This window comes from Lissotriton helveticus, chromosome 1_1 (assembly GCF_964261635.1).
Source record: "Lissotriton helveticus chromosome 1_1, aLisHel1.1, whole genome shotgun sequence".
Taxonomy (NCBI): domain Eukaryota; kingdom Metazoa; phylum Chordata; class Amphibia; order Caudata; family Salamandridae; genus Lissotriton; species Lissotriton helveticus.
Window position 1 is genome coordinate 1122550813 of NC_136057.1, and position 26106 is coordinate 1122576918.

Here is a 26106-nt window from a genome sequence, read left to right on the forward strand (position 1 = left end):
ACCTCGGTGCCATCCGGATCTTGGCATCTCAGCGCCTTGTGGTGTCTTCTAGTCAGAAAATATTGTTGCGCTGCCTTTGGCCCCATTCGCACATCGGTCCGCTACTGACACCATCTCACAGGCCAACAGGGCGCCCCACGCCGACTTTTACCATTGTAGGATGGCCACACCAGTGCCACAACTTGCTAGACACCACCTCGGTGCCATCCGGATCTTGGCATCTCAGCGCCTTGTGGTGTCTTCTATTCCGAAAATATTGTTGCGCTGCCTTTGGCCCCATTCGCACATCGGTCCGCTACTGACCCCATCTCACAGGCCAACGGGGCGCCCCACGCCGACTTTCAACATTGTAGGATGGCCACACCACTGCGGCAACTTACTAGACACCACCTCGGTGCCATCCGGATCTTGGCGCGTTGTGCTGCCTTCGGCCTATTCGCACATCGGTCCGCTACTGACGCAAACTCACAGGCCAACGGGGCGCCCCACGCCGACTTTCAGCATTGTAGGATGGCCACACCAGTGCTGCAACTTGCTGGACACCACCTCGGTGCCATCCGGATCTTGGCGCGTTGTGTTGCCTTCGGCCTATTCGCACATCGGTCCGCTACTGACGCCGCCTCACGTGCCAACGTATTTTCTCCGCATTTTATACCCTATGCCGCATAACAGGTCATGTGACTTGTTTATAAAACTTTTCATTGGTTCATTTTACTTTTGGTTTCCTAATGATGGAAGGCTTGATCATATGACCTAAAAATAACACTTTTCATTGGATGAAAACTTTTTTTTTCCCAAACGATGAAAGCCCCACCTTGTTTCTGGATGTTTCACACTGAAGCTGGCGTCACCATGAAAGCACCACCATCTCGTGGCTCCGTCGTGGTCATTCCGCGAGCAATCATGGCAGCCGCTCCCCACCAGAAGCCTGCAGGAGTCGGGGGCCCCCAAAACTTTTGTTGAATCCTCAAGGCGGAGGGGACGCTTTCGAGAATGGGGTCCAAGACCTAGCAGACAAGCGTCCGATTTCCAAGGTGTCCCAGGGCCATTTCAGTGGACCAGGCCCAAAAAGGAAAGAGCCTGCCGCCATTTTGAGAGTCCTGTGGCAGCCGCCTATCGCTGCACCGCAAGAGTGGGCGCAACTCAGCTGAATTGCGGCTTTTGACACAGTGGACCAAAAGCGGACGGAATGGCAACTGAAACGGTAAAGGGGCGCCCCACTACAACAGACGAGACTCCACCTGGAGAGGCCCGTTCACGCCGCCTCCCCCCCCCCCCGGGGCGCCCCACGCCGTTATTCGGAGCAGCATTGTAGGATACCAAAACCAGTGCGGCAACTTACTGGACATCACCTTGGTGCCATCGTTCTGCTGCCTTGGAACTATTCGCACAACAGTTTGCTACTGATGACCCACCCCCCGCGACGCCCCACGCCGGATGCCGAAATCAGTGCGGCACCCAGGCAACATCACCTGGGTGCCGTCCAGAAATCTGGACGTTGTGCTGCGTTGGGACTATTCGCACAGCCGACCGCTACTTCGTTGTTTTTCCCTAAAAATGTTTAAATGTTTTTACTGTTTTTGTTTTGTTGTATATATTTATAAGTTATTAAAGTTTTATAATCTTACTACTTTGTTGGAGTGCTATATATTTTTAATGTGACACATAATTGTAAAAACTTTGATGTACAAAGAGTCATCCCTGGAATCTTCCGCTTCAGGCTCGGTCCCCTCCCCAATCACAATACAGGATGGTTTTCAGATAGTAGGAACGCGTGTGCTGTGACGGATCTCATCGAGTGTGGGCCTTGATCTACTATAACTCCTTTGAAGAGGGGTGATTCCCTACAGCTGGGGCCATAAACTACATCTGCAGGGCTAGCTGATAGCCTAGGACCGGCCTGGACAATCGGACACAGAGGAAAAGGAGTGTCAGAGGGTGCGGTAGTGAATAGGGCGAAAGGGAGGTGTCGGGCGGGCACAGGGTGTGATTCTCAGGGAAGAGCAGCGCAGATGGGGGGAGGTTTATTACCCATGCATAAGACAGAGAACGGGGGTGACCAGTGCCTGGGGGAGATGCTTGCGAGGGTGGGGAGCCATGCTAAGGATCGACAGCGTGCAGAGAGTGGGTCTGGTCAAGGCATCTAAAATGACTGCCGTGCACGACAAAAGTGTGGCATTTGAAAAAAGGCAAGATGGCGCAGACAATGTTTTTCAACACTCCCTGATTTCCTTCGAATCGAACGTTAACAGATGTTGGGGCATATTACCAAAGTTAAGCGATATTTATCCCTAACGATGCTTAGCAACGAATTTTTTACCGCTAAGCATCGTCAGAAATTATCGCAGATAAACCTTGCTATTATCAAGGTTTATCGCAAATGCCATAAAAAACGACCGCAATGCATTAATATCGCTGAAAACTCAGCGATATTCATGCATTACCGAGCTAATGCTCTTAGCCATGTTATCCACCTCCCATTGGATAACATGGCTAAGAACTGCTCAGGGCAGGTGGTAGCTTTTGGAGATATTCGCGCTTAGCGCGAATATCTCCAAAAGTTGGTAATAGGAGATAGCGATGTTAGCGACTGTTTCCAGTCGCTAACATCTTGGCATGCCCACTTTGCATGTCATTAGTGATAAATATCACTGACATGCAAAGTGGGGCCCAAGATGGTCGCTATCTCCTACTAGCGGTCGCTAACTGGTGTTAGCAACAGCTAGGTAATACAGAGATAATTTTATCTCCGCGAAGCGGAGCGCTGTTACAGATATATATCTTTTTTTGAACGTTAATTTCTCAAAATCCACTGAAGCACATATATTGAGACCTAGCAAAGGCACATCGAGCTACCAGTCCCTACAATTTTGCCAAGTTTCGTGCAAATCCATTCAGCCGTTCGATTATTATTATTATTTTTTTTTTTGCCCCGCGGGGCCCTTTTAAAACCTCCACATCAAACCTAGGGGGTCAGGGAGGATCTACTATGCCCCCTTATGGTCATTTGCCCCATCGCTTTGGCCTCCTCTTGTCTCTCGATCCTACCGAGAGACAAGATGGCGGCCGCTACGGACTGTTTGGAATGTTTACAGAGGCCGGAGAACCAATCAGCTTCGCAAAGCTCCGTTACGCGAAAAGTACGCGAAGCGGAGCGCTGTTACAGATATATATCTTTTTTTGAACGTTAATTTCTCAAAATCCACTGGAGCACATATATTGAGACCTAGCAAAGGCACATCGGGCTACCAGTCCCTACAATTTTGCCAAGTTTCGTGCAAATCCATTCAGCCGTTCGATTATTATTATTTTATTTTTTTTGCCCCGCGGGGCCCTTTTAAAACCTCCACATCAAACCTAGAGGGTCAGGGAGGATCTACTATGCCCCCTTATGATCATTTGCCCCTTCGCTTTGGCCTCCTCTTGTCTCTCGATCCTACCGAGAGACAAGATGGCGGCCGCTACGGACTGTTTGGAATGTTTACAGACGCCGGAGAACCAATCAGCTTCGCTTCACAAAGCTCCGTAACGCGTAAAGTCCGCGAACCGGAGCGCTGCCTGGTCCGCTGTTACAGATATATATCTTTTTTTGAACGTTAATTTCTCAAAATCCACTGGAGCACATATATTGAGACCTAGCAAAGGCACATCGGGCTACCAGTCCCTACAATTTTGCCAAGTTTCGTGCAAATCCATTCAGCCGTTCGGGCTAAAAGTGAGGCCAACCGCCCTATGGAAAACTCAATGTTAAAAACACGTTTTGGGACCCCCCTTTTTCTCGGCCCCCCCTTGACGAACCCCCCCCAAATTTTCAGGGGCTGCTCAGAAACAAAATGTTCCATTTTCCTGAAAATTTCAGCCAATTCCGTCCACAAACGCCAAAGTTATTAGACATAGAATTTTCAAAAATCCCATAGAGAAAAAATCCTAACTATATATACCTACTGGCGACCGCCAGTAGGTAATATATATATATATATATATATATCCGCTCAGCAGTCCCTCCCCGCAATTCTGGGAATTAGGTAGCAGCACTCCGGGGTTAGTTCACAGTTTAGGTTTTATTAATCAAAACGCGCTTTCGGCACTCGGCCTTCGTCAGTGTTCAGAGTAACAGTGCCGCGCAAGGTCTCAAATGCTTTACACTCAACACGTGATGTTTTCTTAGACACAGAGATAGGACCACAAAAATAATAGTCATGGTCGCCATCTTTGAATGGGTAGAGTCAATTCAATGTTGCTTTCCGCTCTCTATTACCAGCAGTACATAGCTACGTATATGCAAATAAATCAAAATTAAAGCATTTAAAGAGTCAAAATTCATCACTCATTATCTGCCATTGACATAATGCCCGCAGATGGGCTGCATACGTACGATGTTCATAACACCCCCATTCTCATTCAGTGAAATCATGCCCAAGATGGGCTATACACAATTCTAAATGTAAATAAAATAACGTGTTGAAAAGCGCATCTCCAAGGCAATGCATTATTAGCACATATACACAGATTGGAGCAATTACAGGACAACCAAGCAATATTTACCACTATACAAATAAGCCCAGTTTATGCTTATTTCAAATCAAATGAACTGCCAAGTCCTCATGTACATTCAACCCTGTTGGTATCTTACTTTGTAGATCGATAATGTAACGCGACTCTAGTCGTCTTAGTTTGTGTAACCTGTCACCTCCTCTTACATGGGCAGGGACTGAATCCAGACAAAAATACTTCAACAGATCCCTGTTGCGTTTATGCTCTTGGTCAAAATGTCTGGCCACGGGGTAATTCACATCTGCATTTTGTATTGCCCTTTGATGCTCAAGTATCCTCAGTTTAACAGGATTCGTTGTACTGCCAACATACCTTCTGCCACAAGGACATGTTAGACAGTACACGACATAGGGTGTAGTGCAGGTGAGGAATTTTCCTATTTTTTTAGGTTGTTTGACCCCGGGTACAGAGTACTGTGTCACGCGTCTACTTCCTTTGCAGGCCTTGCATTTCCCGCATGGGAAAAACCCTTTCAAGGGTTCTGACTTGGGTTTAGATGCTGTGCCTTCATGATGACTATGCACTAGATAGTCCTTAAGTGCTCGTGCCTTTCTAAAAGTTACTAAAGGGTAAGATGGTAAGTCTTGCTTAATTGTATTATCAGTGAGCAAAATACTCCAATGTCTCCGCATGATGCGTTTTAATTCGGAGGCATTGCGTGAAAAGGTGGTGATCATTCTAAACGTACCCCCACCCGACTTGGTACTCTCAGTGTTCACAGTTTTTTCTTTTTTTAAAAGATCACTAAGGTCCAGGTCACAAACTTTCTTCATGGCCTGTGTGAGTATTCCCTCTTTGTAACCTCTAGTCCTAAATCTCTGGATGCTGCTTTTGGCTGCCCTTTTAAAATCCTGTTCCTTTGTGTTGTTCCTTCGTATCCTTAATAGTTCCCCATAGGGTATACTGTTCACTAGGCTTTTTGGGTGACTGCTGGTCGCGTATAGAGTCGAATTCCCAGCAGTCTCCTTTCGGTAAAGCTTCGTGTGTAATCTACCTTCCTCTACAAAAACTGTCAGGTCCAAGTAGTTGACCTCGGTTTGGCTACAAGTCCCGGAGAACTTCAAGTTGTTACTGTTGTCATTAAGCACCGTCATATACTCTTTCGCTAAATCAACCGACCCCCTTATGATGATAAAGAGGTCGTCAATGTAGCGGTGCCAACATTTGACGAGTTCATTCCACTTCCTATTGGCTGGAGACCAGGCCACCTGCTCCTCCCACCACCCCACGAATAAATTCGCGAAGCTGGGGGCGAATTAAAACGCATCATGCGGAGACATTGGAGTATTTTGCTCACTGATAATACAATTAAGCAAGACTTACCATCTTACCCTCTAGTAACTTTTAGAAAGGCACGAGCACTTAAGGACTATCTAGTGCATAGTCATCATGAAGACACAGCATCTAAACCCAAGTCAGAACCCTTGAAAGGGTTTTTCCCATGCGGGAAATGCAAGGCCTGCAAAGGAAGTAGACGCGTGACACAGTACTCTGTACCCGGGGTCAAACAACCTAAAAAAATAGGAAAATTCCTCACCTGCACTACACCCTATGTCGTGTACTGTCTAACATGTCCTTGTGGCAGAAGGTATGTTGGCAGTACAACGAATCCTGTTAAACTGAGGATACTTGAGCATCAAAGGGCAATACAAAATGCAGATGTGAATTACCCCGTGGCCAGACATTTTGACCAAGAGCATAAACGCAACAGGGATCTGTTGAAGTATTTTTGTCTGGATTCAGTCCCTGCCCATGTAAGAGGAGGTGACAGGTTACACAAACTAAGACGACTAGAGTCGCGTTACATTATCGATCTACAAAGTAAGATACCAACAGGGTTGAATGTACATGAGGACTTGGCAGTTCATTTGATTTGAAATAAGCATAAACTGGGCTTATTTGTATAGTGGTAAATATTGCTTGGTTGTCCTGTAATTGCTCCAATCTGTGTATATGTGCTAATAATGCATTGCCTTGGAGATGCGCTTTTCAACACGTTATTTTATTTACATTTAGAATTGTGTATAGCCCATCTTGGGCATGATTTCACTGAATGAGAATGGGGGTGTTATGAACATCGTACGTATGCAGCCCATCTGCGGGCATTATGTCAATGGCAGATAATGAGTGATGAATTTTGACTCTTTAAATGCTTTAATTTTGATTTATTTGCATATACGTAGCTATGTACTGCTGGTAATAGAGAGCGGAAAGCAACATTGAATTGACTCTACCCATTCAAAGATGGCGACCATGACTATTATTTTTGTGGTCCTATCTCTGTGTCTAAGAAAACATCACGTGATGAGTGTAAAGCATTTGAGACCTTGCGCGGCACTGTTACTCTGAACACTGACGAAGGCCGAGTGCCGAAAGCGCGTTTTGATTAATAAAACCTAAACTGTGAACTAACCCCGGAGTGCTGCTACCTAATTCCCAGAATTGCGGGGAGGGACTGCTGAGCGGATATTATGGTCGGGTGCACCCCCGACGAGCAGGCACCAGCCTGGGAGTGCGTCTGGCAGGTGCAAGTGGAGCTTTGATATATATATTACCTACTGGCGGTCGCCAGTAGGTATATATAGTTAGGATTTTTTCTCTATGGGTTTTTTGAAAATTCTATGTCTAATAACTTTGGCGTTTGTGGACGGAATTGGCTGAAATTTTCAGGAAAATGGCACATTTTGTTTCTGAGCAGCCCTTGAAAATTTGGGGGGGGTTCGTCCAGTGGGGGCCGAGAAAAAAGGGGGGTCCCAAAACGTGTTTTTAACATTGAGTTTTCCATAGGGCGGTTGGCCTCACTTTTAGCCCGAACGGCTGAATGGATTTGCACGAAACTTGGCAAAATTGTAGGGACTGGTAGCCCGATGTGCCTTTTGTAGGTCTCAATATATGTGCTCCAGTGGATTTTGAGAAATTAACGTTTAAAAAAAGATATATATCTGTAACAGCGGACCGGTTAGCGCTCTGGTTCGCGGACTTTTCGCGCAACGGAGCTTTGTGAAGCGAAGCTGATTGGTTCTCCGGCGTCTGTCAACATTCCAAACAGTCCGTAGCGGCCGCCATCTTGTCTCTCGGTAGGATCGAGAGACAAGAGGAGGTCAAAACAAAGGGGGAAATAACTATAAGGGGGCATAGTAGATCCTCGCTGACCCCCTAGGTTTGATGTGGAGGTTTTAAAAGGGCCCCGCGGGGCAAAAAAAAATAATAAAAATAATAATTGAACGGCTGAATGGATTTGCACGAAACTTGGCAAAATATTAGGGACTGGTAGCCCGATGTGCCTTTGCTAGGTCTCAATATATGTGCTCCAGTGGATTTTGAGAAATTAACGTTCAAAAAAAGATATATATCTGTAACAGCGCTCCGCTTCGCGTAACGGAGGTTTGCGAAGCTGATTGGTCATTCTGTCACTGGGCTATAGTTGGGCTACATCTGGCTGATATTTGGGCTACATTTGTTTTTTTGTGTGTCTGGCGGCCATCTTTGGGCTACATTGGGCTACATTGGGCTTCATTGGGCTACATTCGGCTAATTAGCAAATAGCTCATCGCAAACTAGGAATGGTAAAGAATCGCTATTTATTCCTTAAAGTTCGCTATTTAGGAAATGCAAATAACTTTGATGATACATATGGCGGTTCATCTCTAACAAGATAAGAAGCATAGGGATAGATTTATGATGACTGGCGCATCACCAGGGATGTGTTAGTCATTCTGTGCCGCTGTTCCGTCACCTATGGTGTGCTGCATTTACAATGCGGCGCATCATGGGGCAAAAACAGCACAGATGCGTGATGTATCTGTGCCGTAAAGGTGGCGCATTGCTGGAGTTGTATCGCAAGTGTGATGAAGCTCCAGCAAGGGTCGGGGGTGCCCCTGTCGCAGGGTTTCTGTTCTCACACAGAACTGTGGACAGAGGATTGGAACCTCGGCGAATTAGGGTGTCCCAAAACTCACGTTAGTAATCAAAAACTATTTAGCAAGCTAGGTACAGTGTCACATTGGATATAACAAACTCTCAATGTTTAGACAATCCAGAATATGAACTTATAGTACCTCAGGATACGTGGAACTCATGAACAGTCGGTCGTTATATATTTCTTAGAAACCAGAACATGGAGTTAAGAAGAACACATGTGTATTTGAAATGTTTATTTACTAATGCCGTCTTCTCAGGCGTAGTACCTTAGATAATAAAAGTACACATATTATCAGTAGCAAAATTACCAGCATAGTTACTAGTACATAAAAAGTGAATGGTGATAGTATGTTAACATGCTGTAAATGAATAAGAGTTAGCAACACTTATAAGCAGCCGCGGGCCGTGGAGGGAGTTACGGTGAGGCAGGGAGGCGGGGAGGGGGAGAAGCAGGGTGGAGAATACAAGTACACATATTATCAGTAGCAAAATTACCAGCATAGTTACTAGTACATAAAAAGCGAATGGTGACAGTATGTTAACATGCTGTAAATGAATAAGAGTTAGCAACACTTATAAGCAGCCGCGGGCCGTGGAGGGAGTTACGGTGGGGCAGGGAGGCGGGGAGGGGGAGGGGCAAGGTAGAGAGGGCTCCACCCTGCTTCTCCCCCTCCCCACCTCCCTGCCCCATCGTAACTCCCTCCACGGCCCGCGGCTGCTTATATCTCACCCTCCCTAATACACATATTATATTATTTGCTAAGAAGGTCTCTTTGTGTTGGTTTAGGGCGTGTCCATACTTTAGTGTCTTAGATTTGAAGGAATCACATCAGCATACACCAGCTCTCTCTTCATGTGAACCGCATCAACTGTTGTGTATGTGTGTTCGGCAAAGCAATATAAAACCCGCCTCATGCCCAGAATTGGCAGAAGTTGCACTTATGTTATGAGTATGAAGTCGTGGAGATCAGACCTCATAACAATTCTGTATCGTGTTGTTCTTGAAACTTTAGCACTCGCTGTACAGATATAGTTTAACAAGTAAAGCAGATAGTAGACCAATAACATATTATTCTCATGTAAACCACGATGAACTACTAGGTGGAAAGCTAAAGCAACAACTAAGTGTCGTGTGCAGAAGTTGCAAAAAAGGAAAAATGGCGTTTAAACCGGTAATGAGCCCATGCTAACTTAACACGGTGTAAAGATATCCAGGACCTAGATGACACCTCCTCATGATCCGGAAACGAACTGAATAAGATAATAGAAGTGCCATCTCATGAGAGCAGATTGCAAGTTTATATGTGGACGGTCCGCAAGGTAAAGCATTAAAAACTAGGAAAATTCAATGCTAAAGAAAAATAAAACAGCCAAGTACTTTATCGAGTCTTAAGCCAATAGGCAAGGTAAATAATAAAAACTTGACAAATAAGTCAATGAATTGTCAATGAAATGCTAGTACTCAGCATATCAAACATGAAAAAGGTCTATGACATAACTGTGTATGCAAAATAAGCTGCAACAGCCTCCAATAGGAAGTCACCGTCTTCATCCGAAAACAGTTCAGCCATCCAATTTAAAAGCGGAAAAGAACATACGTGCTCTCCCAGCACCGGATCCTCTATCACCATCAGAGGACAGCTCGGTGGGTTTTCAAGAAAGCTGTGTTCCAAGAAAGACTGTGCTGCCGCCAGTAAATTCCAGGGACCAAGTAGTCCATGCATCAATGCCACAGCCATAATCCTTTCGCCAGGACAAATCAACTCGTGAGTAATGATAGGAGTCATCAGCTGATTAAAGTCGACGTCAGGAGAAACCGGTCCGCAGAGACACAAATCAATGGCCCAATCGAAATCACAGGTCAGGCAGTGAAATACAGGCTGGACACAGGTGAAGTAGGAGAACCGAAAAGATAATCCATATGCCGTGCTTAATATCGCCAACGGCATTGTGCCATAATATTCTAGCATGCGATTGCGGAACAGTGTCAGCAGCTGCAGGGTCGGAGGTTGCATAGGAGGGACATCCATATTTAAAAATGTAAAAAAGCACAAGAGCGTCCGCTGGTAATGCAAGTAAAAATGCAATCCACGAACCAGAGTGGAGAAAATGGAATGAAAGGGAGCAGGGATGACTCCAAAGATTTTCTCAAATGAAGTCACGAGACCACTGGTAACAACTTTAAAAAAGTGTGCCAGGGATTTTGTGGAGGATGCGTTAAAGATAGTCGGAAACATGTTGCTGAAATTGAAAGGCAAACCTGTGTACGGGTGTTCGCTATGTGAAGTACGAAAGTTTCACGGGCCGAACTCAAGGCCACCTCTCTCTGAGACAAAAGAGCTCTTATTCTTGTCATGCCGTTGAAACGTGTCCCAAGGTTGGTATTTGTGGCCAGATTGAAAACTCCCTATGTTCATGTGTGGGAGGAAATAGAACATTTCTGCAGCAAATAACCCGTTCACTTACTGTTACGATAAAAGGAATACTTTTAATTAACTCAGAACAATCTTCATTATTGAGCATCAAATAACTACCATTTTCCAACAACTTGAACGTGGGGATGATAGCAGGAACTGGCGTGCCTTGCAACACGCAAGCCATATTTGGTCGGTGTTTGTTGCATGAATCGTGTAACTGTATGTGCCTACACATTAGTGAATGATCTGGCGTCTCAGTGCATTCCTCTCCATTCAGATAAACTTCTTGATCATCTTTGAAACATCTGTATGTGTATGGAAGCGACCAGACCTCATGAACAAAAGCACTACCTAAAGGTTCATAAAGACCTATTGGTATATATTTCATACAATTTGAAAACTTATATAAAGCAAAAGGCAGCGTTATTAAACCGTGGATAAGGCATGTTGCCAAAAAACCCGCAATCCTCTGCTGATGATGTCACTGAGCATGTCATGAATGATGTAATATGTGACATCATCAGTAGTGGATTATGGGTAATAGTATCTCTAGTTTACTCCCCTATAGCTGTCTTTCTTTTAACATAAGTGTGTGTTTCCTTCCCTTATACTTACTGTTTTTGGTTCGCTTCCAGTTCGCGTACCAGCGAGCGAACTAGGAAGCGAACTAAGAGAAATAGAGGTTGGCACAGTTCCAAATATTGTACCAATTTTTTAATAACGGGGAGGTAGTTCTGAAAAGAACTTTTTTTTTTATTTTTCTGAACATTTTTTTACTGTTTTTGAATTTTTCGGAACAGTTTTATATTTTTTGGGGGTTTTCTTGGAGGGGGCAATGAAAACGATTCATTGTAAAGGGCTCAACAGGAGCAACAAAACAAAAAAAAGAAGTATTTATTATTTTGGGCGTTTCAGACAAACTTGCATATGATAGTCAATAGCTCTGTTGATCAGAGTGATGCTTCTTTCTCCGTAGGAAATGAATCCATCGCAAAATACGCAGGTGTGTTTTACTTCACCAAATCTCATTTGTATATTTGGCACCATCTCCCTGCCCTCTGGTCCCGTTACTTCCGGTACAACAGATCTTCTGGCCATAATAGGGAGATTATCTAGGTCGTTCCGAAACTGTGCAGCACTGTAGTTGTTAGGATGCCACCTAGTCATATGGCGATGCATTGTGTAGTTTCCGAAACTGTATTTTTTGTCGGTCCCTCTGGACAGTCTATCTTGACATATAAGGCAAGTTACGTATCTTGCATTTACTTTTTTCTGACCTTTGGGAATTTTAAAAAATTGCCAAATGAAGTTTTCTTTCCGGTGAGACGTCTTGGGCTGCTCAGGCAAAAACTGCCTCTCTTCGTGCTCGTCCTCCTGTTCCTCTTCTTCTTCTTCTTGTTGAATTACAACTTGAGCAGGTGGTCCACTCTTCCTTGGATGTGGTGGAGGTGGTGGGGAAGCACCAGCTGAAGCTACTAAAGAAGCCATTGCTCAGTGATCACAAAGGGTCTTTCTCTCACAATGATGAAAGTCAGAGTGAGGAAAGAAGGAGGGATTTTCATCATTTGGGAAAAACAAGAGTTCTCAACCAATCAAAAGTGTTCATTTTAGATTATATGACCTAGTCTTACATCATTAGGAAACCAAAAGTGAAATGAACCAATGAAAAGTGTTATTACCAAGTCACATGACTTGCTGTGTTTACGTTAAGCGCTTTGCAGGGCCTCCCGGTTTGCTTCCAGAAACCTGCGCTTTGGCACTCGCTTCGCGTACCAGTTCGCTAACGTAGCACGTCATATGACGTATCAAGCGACAACGTGGAACGTCATGCGGACGGGAGGCGTCACGATGTTGTTTTCTAACGCGGCACTTGCGGTAAAGAAACGTTTACCGGCTCGCGGTCTATTTCGCGGCATCAAGGTCAGCTAACGGGAAGCTTCCCGATTCGCGAAGCGGGAACGAAGAAAAAAAATATTTAAAAAAAAAATTATTCATAAACATATAAAATATATTTTTGGATTTAAAGAAGAATACATTTTACAGCTACAGATATTAGCTGTTAAAAAACCAATGAAATTCACATAAAAAACCATAGGTTATAGACCATATATAGTTAGGAATTAGCATTTACAAAACCTTGAAAATTCACTGAAAAAACCATAGGTTATAGACCATATATAGTTAGGAATTAGCATTTAGAAAACCTTATTTTACTCACACAAAACCATTGAAATTCCATATATAGTTAGTTGCACTAACTATATATCGCGCACCTGCAATCCACTGCTGATGATGTCACATATTACATCATTCATGACATGGTCAGTGACATCACTGATGACATCACTGATGACATCTCAAATGACATCACTGATGACATCACTGATGACAACATCCAGTGACTGTATGCTTCTGTAAAGTTAAAATATGTCTTACATATTGAAGAATGAGTGGATGTATAAGTGTCTGGATGAAGGATTTAGTAGGTGCATGACTGACTGTATAAGTGAGTGATTAAATGTGTCTCACTGAGTGCATGGGTTAGTGACTAAACTGTTTTAAATTGTGCATCATTGTGTCTGTTGTTTTGTAATCTGATGCATGTGTTGATCATTAGCTATATGACTAACTATATGGGTTATTGATTAGTTGCCCAAGTATTTGTATGGGAGACTGAGTGTGTGTGTGGGTGTCTGGGAGGTGTATGACTCTGTGCATAGATGTGTGAGCAGTTGATTCACTAGATGTATGGGTTCAAAAGTGCATGTGGAAACATCTGTATGGGCGGTTGACTGTGTGCATGAGTGTATTGGTGAGTGAATGGATATCTCAGTGCTACATGTCAAAGTAAGTACATATTTAAAACACAGTACATGTGATAGTTGACATATATAAATAACTGTGCATAAGAGCCAGTGAATGTGTGAGTGGCTGTATGGATTATTGTGAACTTGTATCAGGGATTGTATAACAGAGTAAATATGTGTTATTATATGTTCCAATAAGTAAGGTGTGTATAACTATATAGTTGAGGAAATCGAGGTGTGATTGATTCTTTGCAAGACTGACTAGGTGTGTGAGTAACTCCATGGATGAGTGACAGTCTGTGAGTGTCTGTTTACACTGAGTGTATCTAAGGTTATATTAGAGTCTGAAGAGGTTCATTGTATCATCACATGAATGATGTCATCAGTGATGTGATCAGTAATGTCAAATGAGATGTCATCAGTGATGTCATCAGTGATGTCATTTGAGATGTCATCAGTGATGTCATCAGTGATGTCACTGACCATGTCATGAATGATGTAATATGTGACATCATCAGCAGTGGATTGCAGGTGCGCGATATATAGTTAGTGCAACTAACTATATATGGAATTTCAATGGTTTTGTGTGAGTAAAATAAGGTTTTCTAAATGCTAATTCCTAACTATATATGGTCTATAACCTATGGTTTTTTCAGTGAATATATATATATATATATATATATATATATATACATACATATATATATATATATATATATATATATATATATATATATATATATATATATATATATATATATATATATATATATTACCTACTGGCGGTCGCCAGTAGGTATATATAGTTAGGATTTTTTCTCTATGGGTTTTTTGAAAATTCTATGTCTAATAACTTTGGCGTTTGTGGACGGAATTGGCTGAAATTTTCAGGAAAATGGCACATTGTGTTTCTGAGCAGCCCTTGAAAATTTGGGGGGGGTTCGTCCAGTGGGGGCCGAGAAAAAAGGGGGGTCCCAAAACGTGTTTTTAACATTGAGTTTTCCATAGGGCGGTTGGCCTCACTTTTAGCCCGAACGGCTGAATGGATTTGCACGAAACTTGGCAAAATTGTAGGGACTGGTAGCCCGATGTGCCTTTTGTAGGTCTCAATATATGTGCTCCAGTGGATTTTGAGAAATTAACGTTCAAAAAAAGATATATATCTGTAACAGCGCTCCGCTTCGCGTAACGGAGGTTTGCGAAGCTGATTGGTCATTCTGTCACTGGGCTATAGTTGGGCTACATCTGGCTGATATTTGGGCTACATTTGTTTTTTTGTGTGTCTGGCGGCCATCTTTGGGCTACATTGGGCTACATTGGGCTTCATTGGGCTACATTCGGCTAATTAGCAAATAGCTCATCGCAAACTAGGAATGGTAAAGAATCGCTATTTATTCCTTAAAGTTCGCTATTTAGGAAATGCAAAAAACTTTGATGATATATATGGCGGTTCATCTCTAACAAGATAAGAAGCATAGGGATACATTTATGATGACTGGCGCATCACCAGGGATGTGTTAGTCATTCTGTGCCGCTGTTCCGTCACCTATGGTGTGCTGCATTTACAATGCGGCGCATCATGGGGCAAAAACAGCACAGATGCGTGATGTATCTGTGCCGTAAAGGTGGCGCATTGCTGGAGTTGTATCGCAAGTGTGATGAAGCTCCAGCAAGGGTCGGGGGTGCCCCTGTCGCAGGGTTTCTGTTCTCACACAGAACTGTGGACAGAGGATTGGAACCTCGGCGAATGCATTGCTGGAGTTGTATCGCAAGTGTGATGAAGCTCCAGCAAGGGTCGGGGGTGCCCCTGTCGCAGGGTTTCTGTTGTCACACAGAACTGTGGACAGAGGATTGGAACCTCGGCGAATTAGGGTGTCCCAAAACTCACGTTAGTAATCAAAAACTCCTTAGCAAGCTAGGTACAGTGTCACATTGGATATAACAAACTCTCAATGTTTAGACAATCCAGAATATGAACTTATAGTACCTCAGGATACGTGGAACTCATGAACAGTCGGTCGTTATAGATTTCTTAGAAACCAGAACATGGAGTTAAGAAGAACAGATGTGTATTTGAAATGTTTATTTACTAATGCCGTCTTCTCAGGCGTAGTACCTTAGATAATAAAAGTACACATATTATCAGTAGCAAAATTACCAGCATAGTTACTAGTACATAAAAAGTGAATGGTGATAGTATGTTAACATGCTGTAAATGAATAAGAGTTAGCAACACTTATAAGCAGCCGCGGGCCGTGGAGGGAGTTACGGTGAGGCAGGGAGGCGGGGAGGGGGAGAAGCAGGGTGGAGAATACAAGTACACATATTATCAGTAGCAAAATTACCAGCATAGTTACTAGTACATAAAAAGCGAATGGTGACAGTATGTTAACATGCTGTAAATGAATAAGAGTTAGCAACACTTATAAGCAGCCGCGGGCCGTGGAGGGAGTTACGGTGGGGCAGGGAGGCGGGGAGGGGGAGGGGCAAGGTAGAGAGGGCTCCACCCTGCTTCTCCCCCTCCCCGCCTCCCTGCCCCATCGTAACTCCCTCCACGGCCCGCGGCTGCTTATATCTCACCCTCCCTAATACACATATTATATTATTTGCTAAGAAGGTCTCTTTGTGTTGGTTTAGGGCGTGCCCATACTTTAGTGTCTTAGATTTGAAGGAATCACATCACCATACACCAGCTCTCTCTTCATGTGAACCGCATCAACTGTTGTGTATGTGTGTTCGGCAAAGCAATATAAAACCCGCCTCATGCCCAGAATTGGCAGAAGTTGCACTTATGTTATGAGTATGAAGTCGTGGAGATCAGACCTCATAACAATTCTGTATCGTGTTGTTCTTGAAACTTTAGCACTCGCTGTACAGATATAGTTTAACAAGTAAAGCAGATAGTAGACCAATAACATATTATTCTCATGTAAACCACGATGAACTACTAGGTGGAAAGCTAAAGCAACAACTAAGTGTCGTGTGCAGAAGTTGCAAAAAAGGAAAAATGGCGTTTAAACCGGTAATGAGCCCATGCTAACTTAACACGGTGTAAAGATATCCAGGACCTAGATGACACCTCCTCATGATCCGGAAACGAACTGAATAAGATAATAGAAGTGCCATCTCATGAGAGCAGATTGCAAGTTTATATGTGGACGGTCCGCAAGGTAAAGCATTAAAAACTAGGAAAATTTAATGCTAAAGAAAAATAAAACAGCCAAGTACTTTATCGAGTCTTAAGCCAATAGGCAAGGTAAATAATAAAAACTTGACAAATAAGTCAATGAATTGTCAATGAAATGCTAGTACTCAGCATATCAAACATGAAAAAGGTCTATGACATAACTGTGTATGCAAAATAAGCTGCAACAGCCTCCAATAGGAAGTCACCGTCTTCATCCGAAAACAGTTCAGCCATCCAATTTAAAAGCGGAAAAGAACATACGTGCTCTCCCAGCACCGGATCCTCTATCACCATCAGAGGACAGCTCGGTGGGTTTTCAAGAAAGCTCTCTTCCAAGAAAGACTGTGCTGCCGCCAGTAAATTCCAGGGACCAAGTAGTCCATGCATCAATGCCACAGCCATAATCCTTTCGCCAGGACAAACCAACTCGTGAGTAATGATAGGAGTCATCAGCTGATTAAAGTCGACGTCAGGAGAAACCGGTCCGCAGAGACACAAATCAATGGCCCAATCGAAATCACAGGTCAGGCAGTGAAATACAGGCTGGACACAGGTGAAGTAGGAGAACCGAAAAGATAATCCATATGCCGTGCTTAATATCGCCAACGGCATTGTGCCATAATATTCTAGCATGCGATTGCGGAACAGTGTCAGCAGCTGCAGGGTCGGAGGTTGCATAGGAGGGACATCCATATTTAAAAATGTAAAAAAGCACAAGAGCGTCCGCTGGTAATGCAAGTAAAAATGCCAATCCACGAACCAGAGTGCAGAAAATACAATGAAAGGAAGCAGGGATGACTCCAAAGATTTTCTCAAATGAAGTCACGAGACCACTGGTAACAACTTTAAAAAAGTGTGTCAGGGACTTTGTGGAGGATGCGTTAAAGATAGTCGGAAACATGTTGCTGAAATTGAAAGGCAAATCTTAATTGAAAAGGGTGTGCACCTCTGTACGGGTGTTCGCTATGTGAAGTACGAAAGTTTCACGGGCCGAACTCAAGGCCACCTCTCTCTGAGACAAAAGAGCTCTTATTCTTGCCATGCCGTTGAAACGTGTCCCAAGGTTGGTATTTGTGGCCAGATTGAAAACTCCCTATGTTCATGTGTGGGAGGAAATAGAACATTTCTGCAGCAAATAACCCGTTCACTTACTGTTACGATAAAAGGAATACTTTTAATTAACTCAGAACAATCTTCATTATTGAGCATCAAATAACTACCATTTTCCAACAACTTGAACGTGGGGATGATAGCAGGAACTGGCGTGCCTTGCAACACGCAAGCCATATTTGGTCGGTGTTTGTTGCATGAACCGTGTAACTGTATGTGCCTACACATTAGTGAATGATCCGGCGTCTCAGTGCATTCCTCTCCATTCAGATAAACTTCTTGATCATCTTTGAAACATCTGTATGTGTATGGAAGCGACCAGACCTCATGAAGAAAAGCACTACCTAAAGGTTCATAACGACCTATTGGTATATATTTCATACAATTTGAAAACTTATATAAAGCAAAAGGCAGCGTTATTAAACCGTGGATAAGGCATGTTGTCAAAAAACCCGCAATCCTCTGCTGATGATGTCACTGAGCATGTCATGAATGATGTAATATGTGACATCATCAGCAGTGGATTACGGGTAATAGTATCTCTAGTTTACTCCCCTATAGCTGTCTTTATTTTAACATAAGTGTGTGTTTCCCTCCCTTATACTTACTGTTTTTGGTTCGCTTCCAGTTCGCGTACCGGCGAGCGAACTAGGAAGCGAACTAAGAGAAATAGAGGTTGGCACAGTTCCAAATATTGTACCAATTTTTTAATAACGGGGAGGTAGTTCTGAAAAGAACTTTTTTTTTTATTTTTCTGAACATTTTTTTACTGTTTTTGAATTTTTCGGAACAGTTTTATATTTTTTTGGGTTTTTCTTGGAGGGGGCAATGAAAACGATTCATTGTAAAGGGCTCAACAGGAGCAACAAAACAAAAAAAAGAAGTATTTATTATTTTGGGCGTTTCAGACAAACTTGCATATGATAGTCAATAGCTCTGTTGATCAGAGTGATGCTTCTTTCTCCGTAGGAAATGAATCCATCGCAAAATACGCAGGTGTGTTTTACTTCACCAAATCTCATTTGTATATTTGGCACCATCTCCCTGCCCTCTGGTCCCGTTACTTCCGGTACAACAGATCTTCTGGCCATAATAGGGAGATTATCTAGGTCGTTCCGAAACTGTGCAGCACTGTAGTTGTTAGGATGCCACCTAGTCATATGGCGATGCATTGTGTAGTTTCCGAAACTGTATTTTTTGTCGGTCCCTCTGGACAGTCTATCTTGACATATAAGGCAAGTTACGTATCTTGCATTTACTTTTTTCTGACCTTTGGGAATTTTAAAAAATTGCCAAATGAAGTTTTCTTTCCGGTGAGACGTCCTGGGCTGCTCAGGCAAAAACTGCCTCTCTACGTGCTCGTCCTCCTGTTCCTCTTCTTCTTCTTCTTGTTGAATTATAACTTGAGCAGGTGGTCCACTCTTCCTTGGATGTGGTGGAGGTGGTGGGGAAGCACCAGCTGAAGCTACTAAAGAAGCCATTGCTCAGTGATCACAAAGGGTCTTTCTCTCACAATGATGAAAGTCAGAGTGAGGAAAGAAGGAGGGATTTTCATCATTTGGGAAAAACAAGAGTTCTCAACCAATCAAAAGTGTTCATTTTAGATTATATGACCTAGTCTTACATCATTAGGAAACCAAAAGTGAAATGAACCAATGAAAAGTGTTATTACCAAGTCACATGACTTGCTGTGTTTACGTTAAGCGCTTTGCAGGGCCTCCCGGTTTGCTTCCAGAAACCTGCGCTTTGCGACTCGCTTCGCGTACCAGTTCGCTAACGTAGCACGTCATATGACGTATCACGCGACAACGTGAAACGTCATGCGGACGGGAGGCGTCACGATGTTGTTTTCTAACGCGGCACTTGCGGTAAAGAAACGTTTACCGGCTCGCGGTCTATTTCGCGGCATCAAGGTCAGCTAACGGGAAGCTTCCCGATTCGCGAAGCGGGAACGAAGAAAAAAAAATATTTAAAAAAAAAATTATTCATAAACATATAAAATATATTTTTGGATTTAAAGAAGAATAAATTTTACAGCTACAGATATTAGCTGTTAAAAAACCAATGAAATTCACAGAAAAAACCATAGGTTATAGACCATATATAGTTAGGAATTAGCATTTACAAAACCTTGAAAATTCACTGAAAAAACCATAGGTTATAGACCATATATAGTTAGGAATTAGCATTTAGAAAACCTTATTTTACTCACACAAAACCATTGAAATTCCATATATAGTTAGTTGCACTAACTATATATCGCGCACCCGCAATCCACTGCTGATGATGTCACATATTACATCATTCATGACATGGTCAGTGACATCACTGATGACATCACTGATGACATCTCAAATGACATCACTGATGACATCATCTAGTGTCTGTGTGTTTTTGTAAAGTTTAAATACGTTTTACATATTGAAGAATGACTGGATGTATGGAAGACTGAGTGTGTGTGTGGCTGGCTGGGAGGTGTGTGACTCTGTGCATATCAATGTGTACTTGTATCAGTGATTGTATAAGAGAGTAAGTATGTGTTAGTATATGTGTGAAAAGTATGGTGCTCTGTGTTTAACTATAGATGAGGAAATCGAAGTGTGATTGATTCTTCACAGGACTGACTAGGTGTATGAGTGCATATGATAGTGTTGTAATAATAAGTGACTGTATGTATGAGTAATTGTATGGGTGAATGAGTGAATGTGTGTGTAGACGTACGAATCAGTGAGTGTGTATGTAGTAACTGGTATTGGTGTGTCATGATGTCATCAGTGATGTCATTTGAGATGTCATCAGTGATGTCATTTCAGATGTCATTAGTGATGTCATCAGTGATGTCACTGAAGTATGGTGTTCTGTGTTTAACTGTATAGATAAAGAAATGGAAGTGTGATTGATTCTTTACAGGACTGGCTTGGTGTGTGAGTAACTCCATGGATGAGTGGCAGTGTGTGACTGTCTGCATAGGTGTATGAGTGCATATGATAGTGTTGTAATAATAAGTGACTGTATGTATGAGTGATTGTATGGGTGAATGAGTGAATGTGTGTGTAGACGTAGGAATCAGTGAGTGCTTATGTAGTAACTGGTATTGGTGTGTCATGATGTCATCAGTGATGTCATTTGAGATGTCATCAGTGATGTCATCAGTGATGTCATTTGAGATGTCATCAGTGATGTCATCAGTGATGTCACTGACCATGTCATGAATGATGTAATATGTGACATCATCAGCAGTGGATTGCGGGTGCGCGATATATAGTTAGTGCAACTAACTATATATGGAATTTCAATGGTTTTGTGTGAGTAAAATAAGGTTTTCTAAATGCTAATTCCTAACTATATATGGTCTATAACCTATGGTTTTTTCAGTGAATTTTCAAGGTTTTGTAAATGCTAATTCCTAACTATATATGGTCTATAACCTATGGTTTTTTCTGTGAATATATATATATATATCCATGTAACGTGCAGCCGTCGCTGCACTTCGCTCTGACCCCTCCTCTACCAACAGTGGTCCGTGCTGGGCAGCGAGCCCATCAATTACAAGCAATCACACTTACGTCCTCGAAATCCAGGGACAGCGTGAAGCACGGACACAACGATAGCTTGTTCACAAAATATTTAATCAGCAAATGGCAAACAAAACAATGTCTCTCGACGCGTTTCGGGGCTCCTCCCCTTGGTCACGAGTAGTTGAGAGAGTAGTAGGAAAACACAAATATAGTGAAAATCACATGGTCATGTGAAAAAAATAAACATAAACAAAATACTAGCGCGTTTATCCACGCAATCTAATGAAAATAATGAAAGTTTCACATTAGGGACAGTGAAAAAATTAATTTTCATGATGTCAAGGAGCACATATTAACAGTCTTCATGATATACAATTAGACATAATCATATCTTTCTGAAACCAAAACGGGTCCACATCATAAACATGAATAACAGACTTGGAATGTCATGTGCATCAAAGAAACAGTGTACTTGACCTGCATAACGTTCATTGCTTCTTGTAAATAAGACAAAATAGGCAAATAAGATCACCGCCCATGTGGGCAAATTAAATCGTGAATTCATTTGAATTAATAATTATGTCGATCTAATGAGTTGAAAACAGCCACTCCAATACGTCACTCGCCCATGTGGGCTAACACAATGTATTGTGGTCTAAATATGAAAAGCTAAGCAAAGTACTGCCCTTGTGGGCTTAACCATTTATGCGTGTTGGTCAATCAGTTTTCGGTTCCAAGTCTGCTCAGTGTTTTTCTATCTTAAAGCCGATACTCCTATTCAATCATAATTAGATTTTATATAAGTAATCCCTAAAAGAAAAGAAAAATAAAAAATAATGAATAATAATATAATGACCAGTGATGCATAATTAAAAAATTACCTTGTACCCTTCACAACTCATGTAAAGGACATAGACGTTAAAAACAAGTATGCGCAATACATCTTGAATACATATTAACATTTTTCTACATTACCCAAACAGTTCTCCTACAGGACATAAACTACAGAAAGCTCAATAAAACTATGTTACTTAAGTAAATCATCCTAAGTGTACTTCCATTTCTTCATCGCAATTATGACCATTAGGGACCATGGTTTTATATTGGATAATCATTCTAGATTCTAGTCTCCGTAAGTTCTGTACCCGATTGCCACCCCTCTCATCAAATTTCACAGTACATAACACACAGAAACTTAGTAAGTTTACATTCTGATTGTGATGACTATGAAAATGTCGTGCTATCGGGTAGGATTTATCCATGTTAGTAATAGCACGTAAGTGCTCTAGCACTCTCAATTTGGCTGGCTTGATGGTACTCCCTATGTAGGCTTTATTACAGGGACAGAATAAAGCATAGACCGCATGATCACTAGTACATGAAGTGTGTTCTTTAATAACTAGAATTTTGGATGAGGGTGAGAGTCGTACTTTCTTCAAATTACGACTGTTTTTGCACGCCTTGCAATTTTTGCAGGTAAAAAAGCCTTCTACCCCAGTAGTTTTTGGGTTTTTTGGAATCACGGCTGTACATAACTGATCTTTGAGGGACCTTGCTTTTCTCATTGCTCTACATAATATCCTGGAATCCACGACACCCGAAGATACACTCGACTCTCACGAAGCATCCCAGAACTATCAACGCTGGCTACTTAAGGCATTAGACCACTTAGTACCAAACAAAAAACGCAGCCAAATCGCACCAAACCTTCTGCGGCTTGGTTTTCGGAGTCACTAAGGCTCGAAAGACAACGCTGAAGAAACTTGGAGCGGCGCTGGCGCAGGAATTGTGATAACTTCGACAAAGAGACTTATAAGAATGCCTTGCTTAGCTACAAAAAGTTGATCACAGCTGAAAAATGCGCCTTCTATAGCACACAAATAGAACGTGCTCTCAACTCAAATAAACAACTGTATCAGGTGGTAAAAGACCTAGCTAATCCTCCTGTCCCCCCCCCAATCGAACCGTCCCAAACATTCTGCAACAAGGTAGCGGACTTTTTCCAGGCCAAGGTCAGGGATATCTTCGACAACTTTACTAAAATAACGACCATTGATTCAGCCACCCCGGAGCCTCCCCCTCGGTCACCAAAACCAAACTTTGAGGTTTTCTTGCCACCTCTGTCTATGGGGGAGCTTATAAACACTGTTAAATCAGGATCATCACTGGACCCATGCCCTCCACGCATTATTAAATCAGTATCCGACCTAACAGCCCCAGTACTCAGCAATATCTGTCATGCCATATTTCAGACAGGTGTGTATCCCCTATCTGGAAAAAGGCAATTGTAACACCTCTTCTAAAAAAACCCGCACTAAACCCTTTAGAGCCCAAAAACTACCGTCCAATTGCCTCTCTCCCTTATCCTTCAAAAATAATTGAAAAGGTAATAAACCAACAGCTGTCAACCTTTATCGACCAGAACAATCTACTCGACAACACACAGTTTGGGTTCAGGAAGGGCCATGGGACGGAGACTGCTCTGATAAAAGCGGCAGAGGAGGTCAGGATAATTATGGACAGGGGCGGTGCAGCTATCCTGATACTCCTGGATTTATCCGCGGCCTTCGACACGGTCGATCACTCCATCTTGATCGACCGTGTCGCCGCCTTTGGCATTCAGGGCAGGGCCAGAGCAACGCTGGCATCCTTTCTGGCCAATAGAGTACAGTCCGTGAAGATGGGGAATTTTTGCTCCCCTGACTTCACTCTCCCTTGCGGTGTCCCCCAGGGCTCCTCGCTAAGTCCGACACTTTTCAACATCTACGTGTCGGACTTGGCGAGGGTAATTAAGTCATTCGGTATGGGGTTGACATCGTATGCCGATGACACACAGCTGGTCCTGGAGATACACAAAAATGGAGAAGCAGTGGCAGCAAATTTTCAGGAAGGCATGAAGGCCATCAGTACATGGATGAACCGGAATTGCCTAAAGTTAAATTCTGACAAGACGGAGGTAATGGTTTTTGGCGAACTAACCCCGTCTTGGTCTCCGGTCTGGTGGCCTTCGGAACTCGGAACCCCTCCATTGCCAGTAGCCAAGGTGAAAAACCTGGGCGTGCTTTTTGATAATAAGCTCACGTTCCTCAGCCATGCCAATGCGGTGGTTTCGGCCTCTTTTTTTACTCTAAGAATGGTGAAGAAACTACTCCCTTTTCTTCCCCCAACTGCAGGTAAAACCCTAATGTCCTCCTTGGTGCTATCCAAGGTGGACTACTGCAATGGCTTACTGCTTAACGCACAGGAGCAGGTTGTGAACAAATTGCAGCTTGTCCAAAATGCTGCTGCAAGGATTCTTATGGGGATACCGAAGCACGCTTCTATTTCTCCCACAATTCGCGAGCTCCACTGGCTACCTATTAGAAGCCGGATAAAGTTTAAAGCCATGTGCATTATTCACAAAGCCTTGAACAACAACGGACCTGACTTCTTCAAAAGAGCATTTAAAATGTATAAACCCAGTCGAACACTACGCTCATCTTCGGCCCAACAGCTACAAATCCCATGCACAAAAAAGGTAACATGGGGAGATAGACGTTTTGTAGTGGCTGCATCAAAATTATGGAATCAGATCCCTTCCCAGATTAAAGACCATTCTTCTCTACTTTCATTTCGAAAACATCTTAAGACATGGCTCTTTAATCAGTAAGATGTCACCGGAACCCTCGTAATCTGCAAACTCTAGCGCCGAGACACCGTAAGGTATTTGTGCGCTCTAGAAATTTTTAAATAAATAAATAAATAAATAAAATAAAAGAAATTTGGGGAGAGTCATTGACACATTCAGCCAAATCAGAATCAGTTAATAGTAAGGGCCAAAATTTATTAAGGCTCTTCCTAAGTAAGCCAGCTTGGCTACTATAGGTAGTAATGAACCGTGTCTTGTTGTCATTCACATCTATTGGTGCATTTACTATTGGCTGTAGTAATGACTCCCTTGAGCGTTTTTCTACTGCTTTCTGTGCATCAGAAATTGTCTTAGTGGAATAGCCACGTTCGGAAAATCTCTCAATCATGTTTTGTTGTTCGACCAAAAAGGTTTCCTCAGTACTACAATTCCGCTTAGCTCTTAAGAGTTCTCCCATTGGAATACTCCTAATTAGGGAATTGGGGTGACAGCTGCGCGCATGGAGTATACTGTTCCCTGCTGTCTTTTTCCTGAACAGAATTGTTTCCAATTTCTTATTTTTCACTTTGACATTTAGATCTAGAAATTCCAAACTATCTTTTGACCAATTGCTGGTGAAGTTTAAATTGAAAACATTTAGATTGAGTTCGTTCACAAACATGTTGGCCTCTTCTTCAGTTCCTCTCCACACTACCAGTACGTCATCTATGTACCGCATCCACTTGATAACGTGTTTGCGATACATAGGTGACCTGTATGTCACTGTTTCCTCCCAGTACCCCATATAGAGACCCGCAAAGCTAGGAGCAAAGCAAGTTCCCATAGAGGTACCGAGAGTCTGTTTGTAGATCTTATTGTCAAACAAAAAAAAAAATTTGTTTGAGACATAACTCCATCATGGTAATTAGCATTTTAGTGTGGTATAGATACGACACCGATCTTTTAGACAAAAAATGCATGCAAG

General features: G+C 42.7%; 1 long non-coding RNA gene across 1 annotated transcript in view; it reads right to left on the reverse strand.

The window, feature by feature from the left end:
* Positions 1-21692: 21692 nt before the first annotated feature.
* The window catches only part of LOC144772279 (uncharacterized), a 546095-nt gene continuing 541681 nt past the window's right edge, over positions 21693-26106 (reverse strand). The window contains exon 3 of the long non-coding RNA XR_013599704.1: positions 21693-22324. This is a non-coding gene — a long non-coding RNA (uncharacterized LOC144772279). The remainder of the gene's footprint in view (positions 22325-26106) is intronic.